Raw genomic sequence first — 25,631 nt, 5'->3', positions numbered from 1 at the left:
CTAGATTGGACAGTACCTCCTCGTCCCCTTACTCCAAACCACATTCTTGTTGGGCACTGCAAGAGTACTGCAGACAACTTGCCCTAATAGACATTTGGCCAAAGCACAATCCTACCAACACATCATATACCCATTACTCTGGCTACCACAATACATGGACCAAATAGATTATTGGCTAGTTTCTCTGGGAGTCGTTGGCTGGTTTAGAGACCTAGAAATCTTACCCCGGACATATTCTGACTACTCTCCAGTAATACTTTGCTTAGATATTCCCCGACCAGAGGGCTTTGAGTGGCAGGGCGGCTTCCATGCAGAGCATTGCAGGATGAGGTCTTCCATGCGGAGGTACGGGAAGCCATTGAGGAATATTTCACTATAAATACCGGGTCTGTAGAAACATGGACGGTCCTATGGGAAGGCCTTAAAGTGTATATAGAGGGTGTCTGCATCACTAAAAGTGCTGGTGAGTCAAAAGACTTGCGTACCACGCTGGCCTGAATTGAGAGAGAAATATCTGCCTTGGATTCTGAATTACTCCAAAATGCCACGGCAGAAACTGAAATTTGGCGTTCGGCACTACTAGTAGAATTTCGCGAAGCGGCGGATAGGGAGTTGTTGTATGTGGGTAAATATCAGTCTGCTAGGAGATATGGCGAGGGCAAAAGACCCGGATGAGTACTGGCGCAAATGCTTTGCCCCCCTTAAAGTAAGGCGTACATCACAGAGATATGCTACCCCCGGATCAGCCGGTTATCTTCATATCGGGATCCATGACACTTTTATAGATTATTTTAAGACATTATGCAGCTCCAAAATTGGCCGCTATCTTGAGGATCAAGAAAATTATTTATCTGAAATTGCACTGGTATATCTTAAAAAGTACATGCTGGATTTCTGGCTGAGCCTATATCAGAGACGGAGGTGGTGGGGGCGATAAAGGCACTCTGTGATTCCTCAGCCTCCGGGCTGGACAGATTTACCAGAGACTTTTACAAGGCCTACAAAAATATCCTGGCTCCCCAGCTGATCGAAGTTTACGCAGAGGCAATTAAGAGGCAAGTACTCCCCCCACGCTTCGGGAGGCAGTTATTATTCTCCTTCCCAAGCCTGGCTCGGACCCTCACTATGCAGTTTACATAGACCCCTTTCGTTATTGAATCTAGATTACAAAATATTGGCTTAGGTTATAGCCAGCAGATTCTCTCAACTAATGGAATTTATTATATCCCCTGCACAGTCTGGATTTGTCCCACACCGTTCCACTTCTCTCAGTCTTCGGACCCTCTTCACTGTCCTTCAAAGAATCGACCCAAAAGTGCCTGCTGCGGCTGTCCTATTAGACGCTGAGAAGGCATTTGATTCTCTAGAATTTCCCCTTTTTCTCTCTGTGATGCGCCGCATGGGAATGCCAATGGGATTCGTGGCCACAACCGCTCTGTTATATACCAACACAGCGGCTGGACTCCGCATTAATGGCACGCTCTCACATCCATTTTGTTTGACACGCGGCACGCGCAAGGGATGTCCTCTCTCCCCCCTATTATTTATATCAGCTATGGACGAGCTGATAAGACATTTTCAAGAACGACACCTCCACTGTGGTCTACAATTTAAAACAGGGCCTTTATTAGTTTCACTCCATTCGGACGACACCCTTCTCCATGTGTGCCATCCACAGGACAACCTTGACCCAAGTTTAAGGGAAATACTTTGGTTTGGCTGCTTTTCAGGGCTAGGCATTAACTGGCACAAATCTGTAATTTTCCCATTAACAGAGAGCACGATGCCTTGAGACTGTGAATTTTCTTTGGAATGGTTCTGCAACTCTGTCAAATACATTGGCATTCACATACACCTAGACACCGTCAGAATTATCAGCTTACATTGTGGGCAGGTTATAGACAGATTGGAGACACAGGTGGAACTTGGCTGTGCTTTCAGTTGTCAATGGCAGGCCGGGTCGCTATACTTAAAATGATAGTTCTCCCTAAATTTTTCTATTTGTTTAATAGCATTCCCATCCCTCTCACTAAGACTTTTTTTTACAGTTGCGCACACATCTGATACAACTAGTCCGGGGAGGGAAGAACCCTTGTGTCCGTTGGCATTTCCTTACTCTTCCGAGCGGCAAAGGGGGCTACGGGGTACCTGATCCTTATTTCTATAACTTAGTGACTCAATGCAGCTATGCAGTTGCGTGGTACCACCCATATGCTTGTATTCCATTCTTATGACCGGAGGCTGATCTTGTACTTCCTCGGAAGTTATCCTCGGTGTTACCGAAGGGCATCCCCAGATATCTGCACGATATACTAACCGTCTTCACTACTAGCTGGGCATGGGACAGCTTACAGAGACTTCTAGGACTTAAAATACTATATTCTCCGGCTCTACCACTTCCAAATCCTCTATGGCTCCCGATAACAAATGAAACACTGGTACAACGCACATTACCCAAATTCAACTTCACACTGATAGGGGATATATATCCTGATGATCATATCTTTTCAGTGGCAGAGGAGGCCGGGTTTCAAGACAGAACTATCATGGATACCTTTATATTGCAATGCGTCCATTCAGCTTTGAGAGCCACCCTACCCACTTATCCAATTGCACCTGCACCTATGACCCCTTTGACATTGGGTATTGAGAGTGACACTGACGGCCACTTCGTTTCCAAAATGTATAGATCATGCTCTAGTTTGCGACTGGTGACTGATGTTAAAATACGCCCTGCATGGGAACAACACCTTGGTCGTAACATTACAGATGATCAATGGGAAAAATGCTGCAGGGTAACCAAGGAAGTCTCCCTAAACAGAAGGCACAAACTTATTCACTTCTAATTTCTCTGTCGCTTATATCACACTCCAGCCATGGCACACAGAATTGATAATTCCAAACCCCATAATTGTTTGAAATGTGCCACTCCACACGCAGATTTTGCCCACCTCACGTGGACATGCCCCAAACTACAGACATATTTGGAACAATTACATGACACATTAGGAGACAAGATGGGGTGACACTTATTCCAACACCAGAAATTGCGCTCCTGGGCTATACTGTTAATTTTCCACAAAAAGTCAGCAGATTTGCAGCTCTAGGGCTATTAATGACCGAGCAGGAAATAGTACTGCTGTGGGGACAACATATTGTATCTACCCTTCAGAGATGGTTGTGCAGCTGGTCCTATTGTAATGTTAACTGTGTTTTATATTCTTCTCTAATGCCAAGCTCATCGTGCCCAAATGACATATGGGGCCTGTACAAGGCATACATTGAATGTGAACACCAGAAATCTGCCTCTCAAGTTGAAAGTGGAATAGTGCCGGAGGGGGTGGGATGAATGCGTTGGTTTTGCACTGTCTATATGTTTCAAAATGTCCTTATACATGCACTGTTGGAAATGCCATATAAGGGCAGGGTATTTTCAATGCCCTTTTTGTCCTTTTGGTTGCTTTCCTTTTTTCCCTTGTTTAGATGAAGTCTGGATGTGGTTGATCCTTGTGGGTGGTGGGGGGGGGGGGGAATGGGTGGACTGTTGGTTCTGACGCGATTCGCATTTGCCATTATGAACACTCGGGTTGCCAAATGATTGAGATACACTGTATGAGACTTTATATATGTGACTATTGCTATGTCACTTGATACTTGAAAATGTACCACTTTATATTCTTTATGTCACCGAGATATATAAGTAAACTTGAAAATAAAGTATAAAAAAAAACTAGGATATCTGCTGTCTGGTCAGAGACATCTAGTTAATTGATGAACTAAGGGGAATGCTGTTTGGATCTGTAGAATTTGTAGAGAGCGCCATGCAACTTATTAGTATCAGATTTACTGATAACAACCCAAGAACCCAAGTAATGAAATAACTCAGAAACCTTGTGTGATTTTAAATATTTAATTATGAAATTATTAGCTATTTTTCGGGAGAAATACTTTTTTATTGGTTTTAAACAGAAGACTGAACCAAGAACAGATTTCTGAAATTCTATGACTTTGTAAAAATCCTTCCTCTCCTTTTCTGCAAAAGCTGCATCATCAAATAAAGGGATCTGACATTCTTTCTGTCTTGAAGGATAAAACCCACAACATTCAACCAATGACACAAATTGGGCTGTAGGCTACATGCAGAAAAAATAACTAACAAAGGAAGGTCCTACACTCTTTTGTCTTTGTAAACTTCACGATGAAAATCTGAACTCCATTTGTCCTACTTTTAATTGTTCACACTGGATGACCATGGCTTAGCTGTATTGATTTTTGCTTTATGAAAACTCTCTCCAGCCAAACCATGTCGCCTCATAAATTCTGACCAGGTGCACACATTGTTTCTGTCTCACTTGATCCCTAGCGCCAATAATTCTTCCAAGTTAGTAATCTACTTTTTTAAAACATTATTTTTCCCATAAGCATACATGCTATGATGTTTCATAGTCATTCTTAACTTCCTTCAAGTGATTCATTTATATTTGAACCATTTTATTATTGCATTTAATTTAAGTAAACATTTTTGGGACTTTAAAGTTATTCCCATTTTCAGCTCTGTTAGTGTATGATTACATTTGCTCACAAAAACACACATACTCATAGTTCTCTAGCACCTGTCCTGCCGAACAGGACAAGCTCAAAAAATACGTACAGGTCACTCTGAAGTGGAACACATTTTTCATTGTGGTTATTTCCTCCTATTGTCTATGGATCGTTGAAGTTCAGTCACAATGCAATCAAAACTCTACTGTCTCTCTCTCTCCCACACACACACACACTATAGTCAAAGTTGGCAATTTGTTATTGCCAATTGCCATCAAGTATTTGGCAAATCATCCAGCCTTTGGCACAACAAATCTCTCTGTCTATGTCTGATCGCCAATTCCTAGGCATTCACCACTTTTCTTCGGGAACCTGTAGAATTTGTAATTTAGGGGCAGGAACCTCCACAATTGTTCAGTTAGGTGACACAAATGTGCAAACGTTGCTGCATTTATGATTTAACATTCAATGTTGCTATGTACAAAATGTGACTTTGCAACCATCAATGGAATTTCTCTACAGAACAGGTTGTGCGTATTTCAGAATGGGGACAGGGGCGTTTTTTGGTTAAAGACTTCAAACTTGCATGCTGTGTGTGTCTCTTCACATAAATTGTACGTACTTTAATTTCATAAAAGCAATGAAAGAGGTATTCATGTTAAGGGCAGTTGTATATCTATTTTCTGATTTGGAAAGACAAGGTAACTCACAAAACTGATTTCAGTGAAGAGGAAGGAGGGTTCTCTAAGGGGAAAACTATTCCACTAAGGAGAAAAAAATCCTTTATGAATTACATTTCACATTCAAAATCATGACAATTTTATATTCCCAAATCTGTATATTTTATGCAAGCAACTAGACTTGGGAAACTGCGGCAGTCTCAGTTTTCCTGAGGTATTCAAATATTTCATTCAATGTCTTACAATGTTTAAAATTAACTCCAAAGACACGAGTTATGACATTAGAAAAATTCCGACTTTCTTACACTCCAACTCTTCAAGCCCATAGGTCAGGCACTACACCTCACCATGCAAGTCACAGACTCTTCCCATGTCAAATTGAAAGGGTTTCAAGTTCAAATACATGACCAGGGCACACAGGCTTCGTAAACTGCAAGACTACGCCAGATGTTACTGGCGATTAGGGCACTCCCCCACAACTTATGGGAAACTCAACTGTTCAAGCCAATAGGCCACACAGGCTTCGTAAACTGCAAGTCTACGCCAGATGTTACTGGCGATTAGGGCACTCCCCCACAACTTATGGGAAACTCAACTGTTCAAGCCAATAGGTCGCACAGGCTTCGTAAACTGCAAGACTACGCCAGATGTAACGACCGGTTCTAGACCAGCTCCTGAGAGCCCCTCCAACCCAGCCGGAACGTAACCACCTCCCTCCTCAGAACCATCTATCCAGGCACCTGGGTACCTACCTGAGGATGGGGAACTCACAATATACAAGCTCATATCATCAGAAACACCACTAAATCTATAGGGATACTAAGAATACTCACTGATTACTAAGGACATCCATGCCCTACACCCCACTCATACCTCATAGTCTCGCGACCACATGGGTCCAGAATAATCTACCCTGGGGCAGTTCTGATTATCTACCATTACACACTGATTACCCTCAGTGCTCACTCAAGCCGCAATCTTGCGGGTATACACACTGCTCACCCTCAGTGCTCACTTGACACGCAATCCGGCGTGTCTACACACTAGGCTGCAGCCCTAGTGCTCTCTCTCTTTATCTGGCCCACAATCCGGCAGACCTAAACACCGTATCCCCCCGGTGCTCACTCACTTACAATCCGATCTGCAATCCGGCAGATCTACACACTGACCACAATCAGTGCTCTCACTAACGCCACTTACCAATGACGACCACTTTCCTATGAATACCTTCAGCTCTCTCTCTCTATGTTGGGAAGTCTCTCTCACTATTTACTAGGGATTCGCTACTACAATAATATTATGGGATGGCCGAATCACTTAGTGTCAATAATTCCCTAGCTCAAGGGCTCCTCTCTCTCCCTAATTATTCAGACTTACTGGATCAGGGGCAGCATCTGTTCTGGCTGTAACATCTGACTAGAAGAAAAAGATTACCTGTGCTTGAAGAAGAATAGACACACACTGTGTGCCAGAGTTATTCCCTGATTTAAACGCTCCTATTTCCTTTTGATCCATCAGTTGCTAAAGCATCTGGTTAGAAGAAAGGCTAGCTTTATCATAAGAATAACACATGCACACTAGTTCACTAAGAACTGGGGCATCTTTATTACAATAATGATGAAATACACATACACAGATCTGCGGGGTCTTTATAACTAACAGGAACTTTAACACACCGCTGAAAGAAAAGGATTAGGCATACAGTATAAGGACAAGGTTAATATTTATAAAGTAAGGAACGAGGTCACCTTGGGAGTATGAAGTCTTGCTCTAGCTGTCATCTGAAGTAGAAGAGTGAAGTAGTGTTGCTCACTGGTTAGAGGCGGCAGACCCGAGAGCAGAGGACGGCCCGGGACCAGGGTTCGATTCCCGGCGTGGCAGGTTTCTGGACCAGGGTCAGCAGACTCGATAATTCTCTCGCCTCGGTGCCCACTTTGATCAGCGATCACACTCGGCAACTCTGGGCATTAGCTTGCCTCATCTTCACTAACGGCCCCACCAGACCGCTGGGGATGCCTGGTCTCACCCTGGAGATACCCATTAAGGGACCATCTCTCAGGGAAGCCAGGAAGGGTTTCGCAGCGGTCGAAGCGCCTTGGGACCCTACGGGTAAGTAGTGCGCTATATAAATGCCTATACATACATACATTTACATTTACATCTGGGCTCCTCTCTCGTCTGTGCCTTAGCTCGTCTTAGATTCTCTCCTGCACTCTTGGACACACATCTGCGCTGATCACTTTGCACTGGATTTCTCTCCCCCACGGACTCTCTCCACCTTCCAACTTCAATCTAATGGTTCCTGCCGCTCTGATAACCGTTTGTTCCACTAGCTTTTTCACTCTGTGTAAATGTCTCTGTGCCAATGTCCAATTAACTCCAGCTGCTCCCACAGATTAATCCACGATATAACTTCAGTCTCTTCTAAAAGGCATTACTTCAGACTCCAGCTATTCACAACTCCTCCTGATAAGTAACTGCTTCTGACTGCTTCCTTCAGTTCCAGCTCACTGACTGTCTGTTTGTCTTCTCTCTGTTCCAAGCATCTTCTGTCTCTTCTCCTCCTGCAACTCCACACCTCCAACTCTACCAACACTCTCCGCTCCTCCAATTCAACTCAACTGCTTCTACCACTTCAGCTCAACTCGACTGACTAACTCCGCCTCTGCACTTCACTAATATAGAATGCTGTCTCCTCATGGAAAGTTCCAGCCAGCAGCTTCCTCCCACCGATTCCATGTACCAGGCTCCTTGCGCTAGACGCTCCCACAGTGACCAGCTGCTTGTTTCGTCTAGAGACCTGAGCCCAGAGACACTTCCTGATTAGATTCAGCTCTGGCCGGTCCTCTCCGGTTCGCTTAGGGCGAACAACAGCTCAAAACCAAAATATTACCTTTCCCCTTGAAGCATCTCATCTCTGCAGGGATAGAAAGTAAAATGGAGTCTCTTTAGTTCTGGGCCTTGTAGGCCTGAGAAGGATGAAATAACCCTTAGCTCTGTCAGAGTACCTACACAAACCATAATATAAAGTCAGGACCACAGGATCCACCCTCTACTATAGGCAAAATAATGAAAGGCAAAGCCTATAGGCAATAGATGGATTAGAGTAAGGGATCTATCATCATATAAAGCAGCTATCCTCTTCTAGGTCTGGAAGAAAGGGCTTAAAATGGAAGAATACAGCCTATAGATGTGAGCAAGCTTAAAGTCTTTATCACTCCGAAATAGAGCCAAAAAGCCTGTCAAGACATTCCACCCTTAGACTTTATCTTGCGAACATCTATAAACAACAACATCCAAGTAAACAAACATCAACATAATCTATCAACAAAACCAAAAACCAAAAGACTCTGTAAAATAAATGACAACTTAAAGAAATTCCACCTAAAACTTAATGTAGGGAATACAAATCTAACAACCAACTGAAAACAAATCAAAGCACCCTTGAACTAAATGTGCCTCAACTTCTAGTGATGACTGATAAAATCTATTGATGTAGGGACATGTTTGTAGAATGAAAACAGCAAGGGGCCTAAATGGGGCCTACCTACTTCGGTCAACTTAAGAACTAAATGTGCTTCAACTACTAATGATAAAACAACAAAGGGCCTAAATGAGGGCTACCTACTTTAGTCAACTTAAGCTAATGATAACTCATGAAATCTATTGGTGTAGTACCATGTGTGTGGAATAAAAATAATAATGGGCCTAAATGAGGCCTACCTACTTTGGTCAACTTAAGAAAGAATTTGGTGAAATTTGACAAATAAACATGACAGACGGTTCTCAAGGTCTGGGCAAACATCAATAATAGATGTAGGACATAACCTGACTAAAAGACACACCTCCCAGAACAACTTAGTTTAGGGTAACCACCCCATGAACCAATCCCACTGTTCTAATTAAGAGTCGATGAAACAAAGTGAAAGTGGAATAACAGGAATATAAGGATAACCCCATTCCTACAAAATAGCTGGTGTAGCACTATGCATATCAAGCATGAAATCAGAAAATTATCTAAATGTGGTGTATATATCATCTAACTCAGGAAACAGTTTGTATCTACCTTCTGTATCGATCAGTGGGACACATGTGTGCACCACCATTTAAAATATTACAATCCTTTCATTGGCAAAACTGTTTTGCAGATAACAGGAAAACTATAATAGGTGAAAGATAAACAAGTGTAAAGTCAATCTGTAATAGCATGGCATACTAAAGGCAAAATATAGTACTGCATAAACATCAAAACCATGAGAAATTTTAAATTGGGGCCTGTTTGTGATAATGTCCATCTAAAATAAAAAATATGGGGAAAAATGACTTCTTCTGTTGGAAACATAATTATAACCAAATAAAAATGAGTTCTTTTAGCATAATTTTGGGGTTCAAGGCAGTCAATTGTGGATTCATCAGTGTAGGTCACCACCCTTCATCTTCATCTGTATCCGGTGCCAAGGAAGCACTTCCTCCGATCTGGTCATAAATCACCAGCTTCCGCCGTACATCCGCCACCAATCCGGTCTGGTCTGGTTCCATCTTTTAAAAACAACAAACTAACATAAAAAATGAAAACAAAAAAGTAAAATAACAAAGGGAGTGGGAGGGGGGTGGACCGACGCACACACCAAACACCACAACCCAACAACCTGAAACGAAAAAACAAGTATCATTAATCTAGCCAAAATAAATTTTCCATTTAAAAAACACCCCAAGTGCTTTTCATTGTCGAAAGAGACCTCCTAATTAATAAAAAACATTATTCTGAATTCAAGGAATGATTTAAATCATATTCTTTTAAATTTGTTTGTGCAAAATCCAATGTTGTCATACACAGCCGGAAGGGCTGGGGCCTAGCAACTCCCGAATACTCTGAGAGACAGCCCCTCTCTTCAGAAAGAGGTTCGCGCTCAGAGTCTTGAATCCGATCCAAAAAATAAGCAGGAGCCAGGCTACAGTGCGATGTAATTTTGAATCACTGCCAAGTGCTGATCTCATGGCAGGAGCAAGGCTGCTGCCAACCATTCTGTCCAAGCATCTCTAATCTCTAGTCAGGGAAGCTCACCCAGGCCTACTGTATTTATCTAACTCCAAGGGTTAAGCGTCTGCCAATTATTCTGCATGTACAAGGATCTCTTATCTGAAGTCCATGAAGCTGTCTGCGCCGACAGCAAGGAAGAGCGACTTGACCCCCCCTTACATAAACATTTCTCCGCGGAAAGAAATTGGAGAATGGCCAATAATAACAAGACAGGCACTGCTCGGCGCTCCAAGAGGGAAAGGCCCTCCCTTTACAAAACAGCTTTCTCTGGGAGCCAGGCTAACTCAAGGTCGAAAAACACATTCTGTGGAACTCAAAACACATCTGTTCCCAGGCCAGAGAGCTAACCATTATTCTCTAACTAACCGAAGCAAAATTAAAACGTGATGAAAAGCATCCTAAAACCAATAATTAATAAGGACATATTTTTTGGAACTAAGTCACAGGCTAGCATTTTGAAATAAATGTATTATAAAAACAGCTATTTGCTGAAAGGGAAAAATAATTAGATGCAAACACATTTCATTTTCCATTTTGAAAACAACATGAGAAGTAAAACAAGGGGTAACATGTAATTTTGCATTGCAGCATAATTTAGTGTGCAAGCTATTCTATTCAACCTATCAAAAAGGGCCAGATTCAACATCATTTATTTTTCAAATAGCCATTTTTTTTCACACTGAGTGGGTTAACTTCCACACGCTATTCTAAGGGGCAGCTTGCATTGGAAAAAATAATAATCATGTATAATTTCTAGAACACACATTTTATTTTTTAAAAGCACACGGTTGAATTTCACTAATTAAAAGCACATTCCATGATGGGTCTGTTTTTATATTTTCGTTCTTCACAACCGCTAATGCATTAATTAAAGCATCCTCCGTGCAAACCCTTATCTCAATCCGACTGGTTGATTTATAACATACCGACCACTAAGAGTCAGACACATTAAATCATGAGTTCCAAGGCAAACCTACACAAATTCGTGGACGCATTTCAAAAAGAATGTTAAATGAACACAGCTTTTCTCTCTGCGCAAGATGTTACCATTCTGTCAGCAAGCTGACAAAGCACATAGGCAGAACCCAGCAACCAATGAAAGTCAAATCAAACCATCATTCATCTAAACACTCACTGACTTTTAGCGTCAGCTCAAAGAACCATGCATGTTAAACAGCATGTTAAATTAAGTACTGCCATCACAATTCAAGATATTAACCCTTTGGCAGCTCAAACACAATCATTCCCCAATGTCTGCAGTACATGGGAAATTCAAGAACTTATCACTCCACGCTTTCAAATAACACGTGCACACATCTACAAAACAAATCCCCCAAGCATTTGAAAGAGATCCAGCTTTCTCCTACCTAACGCAACAATAACATGCACTGTACAAGCCATATCCACAAGGTGCTATTCACAAGCCATATTTACAAGAAAGTCAACAAGTTCAAAAAATGACACGCTCTTCACAAGGAATATATTCAAATCGCAATTCACAAGGAACACAGCAAGTCAAAATGAGAACATGCTCCTCACAAGCCACATGTACATGGCGCTATTCACAAGCCATATTTACAAGAAAGTCAACAAGTTCAAAAAAATGACATGCTCTTCACAAGGCATATATTCAAGGCGCAATTCACAAGGAACACAGCAAGTCAAAATGAGAACATGCACCTCACAAGCCACATTTACATGGCGCTATTTACAAGGAACTCCACAAGTCATATTACATTGAACACATTTCACATTGCACAGCATAAGCAGATGCAGCAAGCAATTTAATGGGCAATTTAAAAGCATTTTTCACACACATATGTACAATTGGACCATCACAAAGATGTAATTGGCTCCCTCACGTAATGTCACCCTTCAAGCCTGACAGTTCAAACACCAAGATGAAAAGCATTACATCCACCCTGCATAAGTCAAATGCCATGATGTACTGCAATCTCCTTACACTCCAACTGTTCAAGCCCATAGGTCAGGCACTACACCTCACCATGCAAGTCACAGACTCTTCCCAGATGTCAAATTGAAAGGGTTTCAAGTTCAAATACATGACCAGGGCACACAGGCTTCGTAAACTGCAAGACTACGCCAGATGTTACTGGCAATTAGGGCACTCCCCCACAACTTATGGGAAACTCAACTGTTCAAGCCAATAGGTCACACAGGCTTCGTAAACTGCAAGACTACGCCAGATGTTACTGGCGATTAGGGCACTCCCCCACAACTTATAGGAAACTCAACTGTTCAAGCCAATAGGTCACACAGGCTTCGTAAACTGCAAGACTACGCCAGATGTAACAGCCGGGTTCTAGACCAGATGGGATCAGCTCCTGAGAGCCTCTCCAACCCAGCCGGAACGTAACCACCTCCCTCCTCAGAACCATCTATCCAGGCACCTGGGTACCTACCTGAGGATGGGGAACTCACAATATACAAGCTCATATCATCAGAAACACCACTAAATCTATAGGGATACTAAGAATACTCACTGATTACTAAGGACATCCATGCCCTACACCACACTCATACCTCATAGTCTCGCGACCACATGGGTCCAGACTAATCTACCCTGGGGCAGTTCTGATTATCTACCATTACACACTGATTACCCTCAGTGCTCACTCAAGCCGCAATCTTGCGGGTATACACACTGCTCACCCTCAGTGCTCACTCGAAACGCAATCCGGCATGCCTACACACTAGGCTGCAGCCCTAGTGCTCTCTCTCTTTATCTGGCCCACAATCCGGAAGACCTAAACACCGTATCCCCCCGGTGCTCACTCACTTACAATCCGATCTGCAATCCGGCAGATCTACACACTGACCACAATCAGTGCTCTCACTAACGCCACTTACCAATGACGACCACTTTCCTATGAATTCCTTCAGCTCTCTCTCTCTATGTTGGGAAGTCTCTCTCACTATTCACTAGGGGTTCGCTACTACAATAATATTATGGGATGGTCGAATTACTTAGTTTAAATAATTCCCTAGCTCAAGGGCTCCTCTCTCTCCCTAATTATTCAGACTTACCGGATCAGGGGCAGCATCTGTTCTGGCTGTAACATCTGACTAGAAGAAAAAGGTTACCATTGCTTGAAGAAGAATAGACACACACTGTGTGCCAGAGTTATTCCCTGATTTAAACGCTCCTATTTCCTTTTGATCCATCAGTTGCTAAAGCATCTGGTTAGAAGAAAGGCTAGCTTTATCATAAGAATAACACATGCACACTAGTTCACTAAGAACTGGGGTATCTTTATTACAATAATGATGAAATACACATACACAGATCTGCGGGGTCTCTATAACTAACAGGAACTTTAACACACCGCTGAAAGAAAAGGATTAGGCATACAGTATAAGGACAAGGTTAATATTTATAAAGTAAGGAACGAGGTCACCTTGGGAGTATGAAGTCTTGCTCTAGCTGTCATCTGGGCTCCTCTCTCGTCTGTGCCTTAGCTCGTCTTAGATTCTCTCCTGCACTCTTGGACACACATCTGCGCTGATCACTTTGCACTGGATTTCTCTCCCCCACGGACTCTCTCCACCTTCCAACTTCAATCTAATGGTTCCTGCCGCTCTGATAACCGTTTGTTCCACTAGCTTTTTCACTCTGTGTAAATGTCTCTGTGCCAATGTCCAATTAACTCCAGCTGCTCCCACAGATTAATCCACGATATAACTTCAGTCTCTTCTAAAAGGCATTACTTCAGACTCCAGCTATTCACAACTCCTCCTGATAAGTAACTGCTTCTGACTGCTTCCATCAGTTCCAGCTCACTGACTGTCTGTTTGTCTTCTCTCTGTTCCAAGCATCTTCTGTCTCTTCTCCTCCTGCAACTCCACACCTCCAACTCTACCAACACTCTCCGCTCCTCCAATTCAACTCAACTGCTTCTACCACTCCAGCTCAACTCGACTGACTAACTCCGCCTCTGCACTTCACTAATATAGAATGCTGTCTCCTCATGGAAAGTTCCAGCCAGCAGCTTCCTCCCACCGATTCCATGTACCAGGCTCCTTGCGCTAGACGCTCCCACAGTGACCAGCTGCTTGTTTCGTCTAGAGACCTGAGCCCAGAGACACTTCCTGATTAGATTCAGCTCTGGCCAGTTCTCTCCGGTTCGCTTAGGGCGAACAACAGCTCAAAACCAAAATATTACCTTTCCCCTGGAAGCATCTCATCTCTGCAGGGATAGAAAGTAAAATGGAGTCTCTTTAGTTCTGGGCCTTGTAGGCCTGAGAAGGATGAAATAACCCTTAGCTCTGTCAGAGTACCTACACAAACCATAATATAAAGTCAGGACCACAGGATCCACCCTCTACTATAGGCAAAATAATGAAAGGCAAAGCCAATAGGCAATAGATGGATTAGAGTAAGGGATCTATCATCATATAAAGCAGCTATCCTCTTCTAGGTCTGGAAGAAAGGGCTTAAAAGGGAAGAATACAGCCTATAGATGTGAGCAAGCTTAAAGTCTTTATCACTCCGAAATAGAGCCAAAAAGCCTGCCAAGACAACTCCTCATTTAGATGCTAGCTCTGAATAAGTCAATGTAAGAAAATCAAGCGATTAAGTAACGTAGCCAGGAAGAAAAAACATGTAAGAAGCACAACAACTAATTAAAAAGTACAAAATTGAATTTATTCATAGGTAAACATATTCATGGTAAAAACATATTAATTCAAAAACATAAACATCAGATATTCAAGAAACCAATTAATTCAGTACAAATAAAAAGTTTTATCTCTAACACAATTACACCAAAATTCATAAAAAAGTGGCGGACAGAAATAGTCATCAACGCGCGTTTCGGCGTTTTTTACAGAACGCCTTCTTCAGGAGCCACATTAAAATCTGAAAAACATATATAAAATAGATTAAAAAACAAACAGAGTAATGTTACATCACTCCTATTATACATGTGATAGTTCATATGCATAAAACTATGCTTCTGGCTGTGCTTCCAAAACAGTTTCTCCCTACTTATGTAGCTAACCAATATAACTACACAAGGTACAAACTAAATATTTTATATTTGAGTAGTGTATTATTATGGGGGTGTTGCAACACACGAGATAATGCCCCCCATTAAATCAAACAGATACAATGGACTTCTAATCCTCACAATAGGAAATAGAAAAGCCCTGTAGTATTCATACCTGACCAGGGAGAACATAGGATAAATGCTCCCTCTGTATTCCTTATGACTATGTCAAGAGATGGATAGACATATACGTTCTATGTTCTTCTTTCCTGTTCTGTTTGCATTTCTGCAATCTAGAGTGGTAAGAACATCGCTATTAAGAATACAACGCAGTTCTAGATACCCTGTTAATGTAGTACCAATGTGTGGGAACCTATTTTTCTTACCAGGGTAATTGATGCATTCGTGATTTTCAATGAAGAGAGCACTCTAAAATACCTCCGGACTTTAAACCTTGTCAATGGGCCTATGGGGTCTTAGTGCTGGGAAAAAAGTGGATAAGAACATTGATAAGAACATTAGTTGTTCTTCTATCTATGAGTGATGTCACTATGCCAAACTATTCAGGAGTACAGGTATCCAGATCTTACCAAGTAATGAATCAGTATGGGAAAGTACGCCTAGGTAAACGAAGAAGCATCCGTCAATCTTCGGTGCTGTTAATGAAAGACCGGATGAGGGTAGTAAGTATGTGCTAAAGTAGTTGAGTTTATTTAAGCAATTATGTAAATGAGGGCAACAAAACTTACCGAATGTACGCCAACGGATAATTGCTAATAAAAAGAGAGAGGGCGCCGAGTTCAGGATATCCACTGACGTCCCTTGATATTATCTTCGAACTGCGGGTGGAAAACGAAACAAACGCCTTGAGATTAATCTCGAATATCGAGTGCGAATGCGTTGAGATTCGGCAGTTCTAAGGGAGACCTGCACGCGCTTACACTAACTTTCAAGTGTCAAGTCCGATTGTACTTTTTAATTAGTTGTTGTGCTTCTTACATGTTTTCTCTTCCTGGCTACGTTACTTAATTGCTTGATTTTCTTACATTGTCTATTTTCCCTGTATAACAAATTCAGTTGTCTAAACAGGGGGTCCTTGTTATTTACGCCAATTTTCCCACAGCTTGTCTGTGCAGGGCCTAATTTCCAACTGTTGTGGATGTGAGTAATTGTACTATATTTGAGCAGTGTATATTAATTCCCTTCTCTCCAATCTCATCTATTCTCCATAGCCATGGCCAATATGAAAACCTTCGGATTCACTGATGAGGAATTCGAAACACTAGTTGGTACTACAGTTCCAACTACCAACACTAATCTATCTATTAGAGGCCAGGATGAAGGTAAGAAATTGGTAGATCTCAAAAAGAAACTAATTCGCATGGAAGCCCATGGGGAATTCATGTTGGCTTATTTAAAGACAGGAATTATCCCTAATGGACTCCGTGTACGGAATATACCAGGTCTTTTCGTGCACCACAGACCGTTTTTAGAGAAATGGAGTCAAATAGCGAATCGTTGCTCTCGTGATTTGATGATACTAATAGTGGCAACATCAAAAGAATTAGCTTTAGAGATAAAAAAAGAAATAGATGAACTAGAAGAGAAATTAAAACAACTTAATGGAGTCGATGACGCTATTAAGAAAATAGAGGAATATAATAAAGATTTAGAATCCTTCAGCAATTACCTTAATAAACGAAAGACAGATAAACTGAATAAAGATAAAAGATTTTATTCAGAGGAAGTTGCGTATCCCTACTTACACAAGGAATTATACCAACAGAATCACTATACTGACGAGTCTAGAAATGTCCAACAAAGAATTAACAACTTCACTGACTCTTCGGATTCAGAGGGCGAAGGTTCAAGTAATACATATTATGAACCAGATGGTGGTTTTAACACATACACCAATTCCAGACCCCAGCGACGTCCTTTTTTATCAAACAGAGGGCCTCGCCGAGGTCGCCCCAGGGTCAGATTCCAGAATCAGGGACAATCCAGAGGGAACTTCCAAATGAACCAACAGTTACAGCAAACATCACATCAGCAAGTCCAACACCAACAGCATCAACAACAAGAACCCCAGTTCATCAGGGAGACTCGCAACAGGCAATATTGGGGGCAGGGGATGTAATTCCCATCTTTAACCTGTCCTCCAGAGAGTTAGATGGTTCCATTGAAGCCTTGTTATCAAAGGGACTATCTTTTGTTCCCCATTCATTTGTTAATACCTTTGAGCTGCATAAAGACATAATTGCCTTTTTTAGGAAAATCAGACTCAAAAAATACTTCCAAGACAAAGAAGACGATACATATGACCCCGCAACACAGAGACAGAATGAAATCTCATTACCCTCCACCTTTACTCCTGGGTTAGAGCAGTTGGGACCAGAAGTTGCGGCTTTTGAGCTGGTTGTAATGAAAAAGTTGGAAAAAACTTTAGAATATATCCCTAAACCTAAATATAATCTGACTATGAATGAGTCATATGCCCTCAAAGAACTCGCAAACAATAAGGAATTAACGATTAAAGGAGCGGATAAGGGTGGAGGCATCGTTGTCCTTAACTCTAATGACTACGAACAAAACATGAATAGAATGTTAAGTGACAGGTCCACTTACCAACAGGTGAAATGTAATCCCCTCAATACTACTATCAAAAAAATCATCACTCTAACTAATGAGGCTCTATCTAATGGTGATATCAACATTAAAGATCACGAACTTCTAAATACAAATAAATTCAAAACTGCTTGTATTTATGGTCTTCCTAAAATACACAAGGATCTAGAAAACCCTCCGTATAGACCGAATGTGTCTACTATTGGCACCCCTACAGAAGCCCTTTCCAAATTCGTTGATCATTTCTTAAGACCTCATATTCCAGAAATCAAATCCTACATAAAGGACACTTGTCACATGATAAATACAGTAGAAAACTTAGATATCACATCAGGGAGGGACATACTTGTGACTCTTGATATAGAATCCCTCTATAGTAACATTCCAATAGATGAAGCAATTAGAGCAACAGACTGGTTTATAGATAAACACAACATCAGATGTCCCAAGAAGTTCTTAATAGACTGCCTGTTCATTGTCTTAACAGAAAATGTCTTCGAATTTGGCGAGGATACCTACCGCCAACTGAGAGGCGTGAGTATGGGGGCTTTGGTTGCTCCATCCATTGCCAACATATACATGTCTTGGTTTGAGGAACGCTTCATATACAATGAAGTTGCACCTTTTTTCGAGTCCATTTCCCATTGGTCCAGATACATTGACGACATCTTTTTTATCTGGACAAATGGGAAAAACACTCTTTTAGAATTTGTGGAGTAGATTAACCTGACTGACAGCAATCTGAAATTCACTGCACATTATGATGAGAACCAAGTTGAATTTCTAGATCTTTTAATCCGAGTCAATGTCAATAAATTGGAGGTGGATTTATTTGTGAAGAAAACAGCTCGAAATACCTTATTACATTTTAGCAGCTTCCACCCTAAATGCCAAAGAGAAAGCATTCCTTTTTCACAATTCCTTAGGATCCGCAGGAATTGCTCGAATTTGTCAGATTATGACAAACAAGCAGCAATAATGCGTAAAAAATTCTGTGACCGCGGTTACCCGCATAGGCTAATAAGGAATTCTTATAAACGTGCTTGATTCTACGATCGAGACGCGTTACTGACTCCCAAAGAAAATCAGGCGAACGATCGAATTGTGTGTGTTACCACTCATTCGACCATGAACGAACGTATAAGGCAAATCATCAATGCCAATTGGCACATTTTGAACTGCAACCCATCTTCCACGTCTGCCCTCATCAAACCACTATTTGCTCACAGGAGAAATAGGAATTTAAAAGATAAAATAGTTCATTCCAAGTTTAATTCCAGATTACCTAATGGAAACCAGACTCAGAGATCATTATTAGCGAATTTACCAGTACGGGGCACAGTGCCATGCTCCTCTTGTAAATCCTGTAAAAACATCATGGGCGGCGAGACATTTACCCACAATGGTTCCACCTTTAAAGCTACTGATTTGTGGAACTGTAAAACCACAAATGTGGTTTATTTCATCAGTTGCCCATGTGGCATGGGCTATGTCGGTGAGGCGTGTAGGTCGATCCAAACACGACTCACCGAGCATAGATCAGCCATTAAAACCCAGAAGCTGAACGCGCCCTTAGTGAAGCACTTTCTCGATCTACAACATAGACCGGAAGATATACACTGGTGCATCCTAGAAAAAATTAAAACACCAGATGGTAAAGGAGGATGCGCGACCCGAAAAAAACGTGAAGTTTTTTGGATTTTTGTTCTGGACACACACAAAAGGGGATTAAATAATGAGATTCCTTGGGAAAATGCCATCTGCCCTTAAATAGAAACATCTAATGAATCTTTTTGGAATTCCAGATGATCATCCCCTTAGTGATAGAGTTCTTGGATTTGTTTGTACATTTTCCAAACAAACCCGTTCACAGTATGAGGCAAAGAGGGCGCCTTTTAACCCACCCCTTTATATCTCCCTACAACCCTATGATAGAAACATATCCTCCCTTGTCTTTATAAGTATATATAGTAGAAATGCCATAGGATTCAGCAATGTAATTTGACCCCTAAGCGGGTGTCCCCCCCCCGTTTAGTATGGTTCAAGAATTTTTTCCATGAATATATGCAGTTCAACTTGCATATAAGAATAGTCTCTATTATCAATTTTATGAGATGTAGGGGCGAACCATCATGTGACATATAGGGATCCTCCTGGACACTCGCTGCTTTTCTTTAGCAATATCCGTAATACTTGTTGCGACGGTTAAACTATAAATATTTGATTATCATGGAAAATGATTTTACATTCCTACATTGCCAGAACATACGCTGCATTTTGCTGCTCTGGCTCTTTAAGATATGCCTCACAGATACCATCGCCGACTTTCGAACCAAGGGATACTTTCCCTTTAAGTAGAGGCTCGGACGACTTGACACGTCATCACAAGTAATTCATTCAGAAGTATTTAAGAAAGGGCGGAACAGTTGGTTAGGTTAATCACGTTTTCCAACGGCTGCGGGACGCTAATACACACACCGAAGGAGGCGCCCGCAGGTTGATGTCACCGTCTTTCCAGAGGCATTCAAGGTAAGCGTGGAGACACCCCCTCCCTTTAGAACTTGCCTTTAGAACTTGCCCTGCAATAGCGCTGTTTAATTACAACCTGCCCCGTAATAGTGGCGCTTAGTTATACCATCAAGAAATTGTAGCCAAACACAGGTTTTTTAAACTCTCTCCCACAGTATTGAAGACTTGCCTTGGGATGCCAGCGTAGATTCTGTATGCGGCTCCCCCGTTTTCCATAACATCCACTGCCTATGGTACGGAACTGGTAAGTTTTGTCAAGGTTTATTGCAATATTGCATTAAACACTCACGCAACTCCGTATGCGCGCTCAGACGGTTCCGCCCTCCGCACTTGCCCTATAACCAGCGCAATCGGACTTGACACTTGAAAGTTAGTGCAAGCGTGTGCAGGTCTCCCTTAGAACTGCTGAATCTCAACGCATTCGCACTCGATATTCGAGATTAATCTCAAGGCGTTTGTTTCGTTTTCCACCCGCAGTTCGAAGATAATATCAAGAGACGTCAGTGGATATCCTGATCTCGGCGCCCTCTCTCTTTTTATTAGCAATTATCCGTTGGCGTAAATTCGGTAAGTTTTGTTGCCCTCATTTACATAATTGCTTAAATAAACTCAACTACTTTAGCACATACTTACTACCCTCATCCGGACTTTCATTAACAGCACCGAAGATTGACGGATGCTTCTTCGTTTACCTAGGCGTACTTTCCTATACTGATTCATTACTTGGTAAGATCTGGATACCTGTACTCCTGAATAGTTTGGCATAGTGACATCACTCATATATAGAAGAACAACTAATGTTCTTATCAATGTTCTTATCAACTTTTTTCCCAGCACTAAGACCCCGTAGGCCCATTGACAAGGTTTAAAGTCCGGAGGTATTTTAGAGTGGTCTCTTCATTGAAAATCACGAATGCATCAATTACCCTGGTAAGAAAAATAGGTTCACACACATTGGTACTACATTAACAGGGTATCTAGAACTGCGTTGTATTCTTAATAGCGATGTTCTTACCACTCTAGATTGCAGAACTGCAAACAGAACAGGAAAGAAGAACATAGAACGTATATGTCTATCCATCTCTTGACATAGTCATAAGGAATACAGAGGGAGCATTTATCCTATGTTCTCCCTGGTCAGGTATGAATACTACAGGGCTTTTCTATTTCCTATTGTGAGGATTAGAAGTCCATTGTATCTGTTTGATTTAATGGGGGGCATTATCTCGTGTGTTGCAACACCCCCATAATAATACACTGCTCAAATATAAAATATTTAGTTTGTACCTTGTGTAGTTATATTGGTTAGCTACATAAGTAGGGAGAAACTGTTTTGGAAGCACAGCCAGAAGCATAGTTTTATGTATATGAACTATCACATGTATAATAGGAGTGATGTAACATTCCTCTGTTTGTTTTTTAATCTATTTTATATATGTTTTTTAGATTTTAATGTGGCTCCTGAAGAAGGCGTTCTGTAAAAAACGCCGAAACGCGCGTCGATGACTATTTCTGTCCGCCACTTTTTTATGAATTTTGGTGTAATTGTGTTAGAGATAAAACTTTTTATTTGTACTGAATTAATTGGTTTCTTGAATATCTGATGTTTATGTTTTTGAATTAATATGTTTTTACCATGAATATGTTTACCTATGAATAAATTCAATTTTGTACTTTTTAATTAGTTGTTGTGCTTCTTACATGTTTTCTCTTCCTGGCTACGTTACTTAATCGCTTGATTTTCTTACATTGTCTATTTTCCCTGTATAACAAATTCAGTTGTCTAAACAGGGGGTCCTTGTTATTTACACCAAAGCTCTGAATAAGTCCACAGGGATATCTACAGTAATCTATGAAGTAGGGACATTCAGGGAGAAGAAAATTGTAACGACAACGGCGTTATAACAGGACCAGTATTGCCTTTTTTCTTTCTGTACTGTCTATGCTAAAAAACCTTTTCTAATAAAATCATTTGAAATAAAAAAAACTTATATCAGAGCCACTACTTAAGCTACTGTTCACTTGGATCTATTTGCTAATATGGAAAAAGATCACACTAGCAGATGAGAAATGGGTGGTAAGCACTTTTTTGTCTGGAGGGACAGGAAAAGAGATAACAAGCTCTGGCAAAGCCAATAGGTCATAGTAATAAATGCCAATATAAAATGCCAATGCTTGTTGTCACTCTTACCTGAACACTTGCATCTAGACACAATATATGACAAATGTCCTGTGCTCATTGTAATGAGTGTGTTGTGACTTGTGAGTGTGCAAGCGCCTTGATGCTCGATGTGCATTTTTAAATTTTACACTATAACATGGTGGACAGCTGTGTTAGTTTGGTAAATTAAAATGTAATAAGAAAAAGCTGTAAAAAGGAAGTGAGTGGTCTAGCAGCACATGGCAACTGCATGTCCACTGTTAAAAACAAAATAACAAAATCAACTAAATAATTTGAAAACACAGGGAGGGGATGGGGAGCGGACGAGGAGGAAGAGGAAATTTGAAAGCAAAGCATGGGGAGGAGAGAGGAAAAGAGCACGAGCAGCCTGGCAGCTCTTAGCAGGTGCTGGGCTGTAGTAAAAATTAAAAATAAAACATTTGAAAATAAGGTTTGAAGGACAGACAGCGTGGAGGGGAGCAAGGAAGTGAAAGGTCACACAGGGATAGAAGTTGGGCTGTAAAGTAATAAAAAGAGAGAGAGATAATGTTCCTAGGAGGGAGGAACACATAAATACGGAGGAAAGACTTTGAACCAAAATCAGACAACCAAAACAGAGAACAATACTTTCAAATAGTGATCTAGGAGCTGCTTCAAAGCCCCCTCTCTGTAAATTGGAAATAATGAGGCAGATTTACGTTGCCTGACGCATTTCTGCAAATCGGCAGAGATGCGCCAGGAAAGATACGGCACGCAAGTTCATCCTTGCGCCACCCATGATGCGCCGCATTTACAACGCGGCGCACCATGGCGCAGGAATGAACAGATGCGTGTCGCATCTTGGGCGTAAAGTTGGCGCAGTGCTGAAGATGTGTGGCGTGCGGCACGCAACTCCAGCACTTTTCCAACTTGCCCTATCTTTAACGTGGTGCGTCAAGCCTTACGCCTGCTTCAAGCAGGCGCAGGGGTTTGACGCATCAGCGTTGGGAAAGTGACTCAGTGAAATCTTGTAGATTTCACTTAGTCACTTTTCATGGGCGTTCCTGCGACGGAACGCCCCCCCCTGCACCGGAACGCCTACATGAAACCTGACGCATGTTTCATGTGGCGCAGGGCCTTACACCGTGACGCATCTCCATAGATGCGTCACGTTATAAATGCCTCGTAGGGATGCGCCACGTTTACGCCGCCTTGCGTGACGCAACAGCGGCGTCAACGTGGTGCAAGGGGCTAGTAAATCTGCCCCAATATGTCTACCTAATGACAGATATTGAAGTCAATAGGTAAGACTTTAAAATGTATTATTGAAAAACTCAGTCAGAATGTATCTCTCTTTGAAAACAGTGAATGGGTTGGCCCTATATCCTGGGTGCAAAGTATTTATGAAGTTATTATTTCAATATTTAGATTAGAATTGTTAACTAGCAATAGCCACTTTCTCCAATTGTCTGCATTAAGAATCCTGATTCAATGTGTTCGTTTGATAAGACCTCTACCCAAACAACCATATGATTTTTTTTGTTATGCCTTTTTAGAATTGGTTCACTTCTGCTATATGACTGGGAAGCAAGAATTAATTTTTTACAGAGTTTTGTATAGTGCAAACTTGGCAGAAAGGTATCGGGTATCAGAGCGCTTTATACGAGCACCAGTTGTGTTACATGAGGACACAATCATTTTTGTTAGGCACTGGGATAGTAAGGGATTTGCCCAGAATCACAGCATGTTGCACGTCCTTGCCGAGACTGAAAGCCAGTTCCTCAGATTGGAGATCGACCACCCTTGCCGTTAGGCCAACTCCTCTCCCCAAGCCTAGCTATGAGATTTTTGTGTTGGTTCACTCTCTTTATGTCACCTAGTTTGTCAATGTATGAAAATGCTGTTTTTGCTGATTTTAGCTTGTGTTAAATATTGACTGAGGTTCGGCATCAGTGAGCTGACCTGTGTGCAACATTCTCTGCATGAAGTTTCAACAAGTTCTGTAATCATTGCCCTTAGTTTCAAAATTCAATAAAAGAACATCCCATGTTTGTATTTATTGATGCTCCTCTAACTCCCCTTTATCATGTATTTGTAAGTGTCCTATTCTAAACTTTCCCATCTCACCATTTTAATTTGGGAGTTGATCTTCAATTGATCGCAATACCTCTTCTTTTGCCAACAACAATGCCAGATCAATACATTTTTAGCTAGCTTTTTTCATTCTGAATGTGGCATCAAGTCCAGTAGGCACGTTTGGGACTTCTGCAATGCTTTCCTCTCCATCACCTCAAAAAGAATTGAACTCACAGTTGTCCAGTATTTTACTATGGCAGAACATTGCCATAGCATATGGTAGAGTCATGCCTACCTCTAGCCACATCCTTGACAGGCAACTGACAGAAGTAACTGTTCTGAGGTAGGAGCAGTGTATGACATGGCATTGTAATAACTTGAATCTGGCTTTTTAGACACGTTGGGGTGGGGGTGGGGGGGTGTAGCCTAACTATTATTTTCCATTCTGCCTCCCCAGGTCCCTGTTCAGTGTTCTAGTCCACTTCTCCTTGAGATCTTCAATGGTCCAAGGGGCATTCCTGATGGTACTTCATAGCTTAAGGTCCCCTATAAGTTCCCTTATTCAAGCATGAACTATACATTTTACAGAACTTGTGTCAGTAGTTCAATTCAATTCATAAGTCTTTATTTTGATTTTTAGATCATAAAAGACATTTACAGCAACTAGTCATATTCAAAAACTTAGATTTTTAGATTTTAAAATTACCCTCCATCAACAGTTAATAATAAACACTAAACACTGCATCAATTATTGGCCATCCAACAATAATTTAACACATAAATAACATACATATAATCAAATAATAATTAAATCTGGTTAAAAAACATTATTATACAGTTTTTTTTTAAAACCATTTCTGTAGTTAAATTTTTTTTTTAAACTTTATAAATTCATCATTAAACACATTCTATAATTTCAGGTGCGGTTAGCCCATAAAAAGACATTAAGAAGAAAGGAAGTGCCACTAAAATATCACTGTAAGCTC

The sequence above is a fragment of the Lissotriton vulgaris genome, chromosome 3_1 (genome assembly GCF_964263255.1).
Source record: "Lissotriton vulgaris chromosome 3_1, aLisVul1.2, whole genome shotgun sequence".
NCBI classification, from domain to species: domain Eukaryota; kingdom Metazoa; phylum Chordata; class Amphibia; order Caudata; family Salamandridae; genus Lissotriton; species Lissotriton vulgaris.
The sequence above is the reverse complement of the archived record's forward strand: the minus strand, read 5'-3'. Positions refer to the sequence as shown.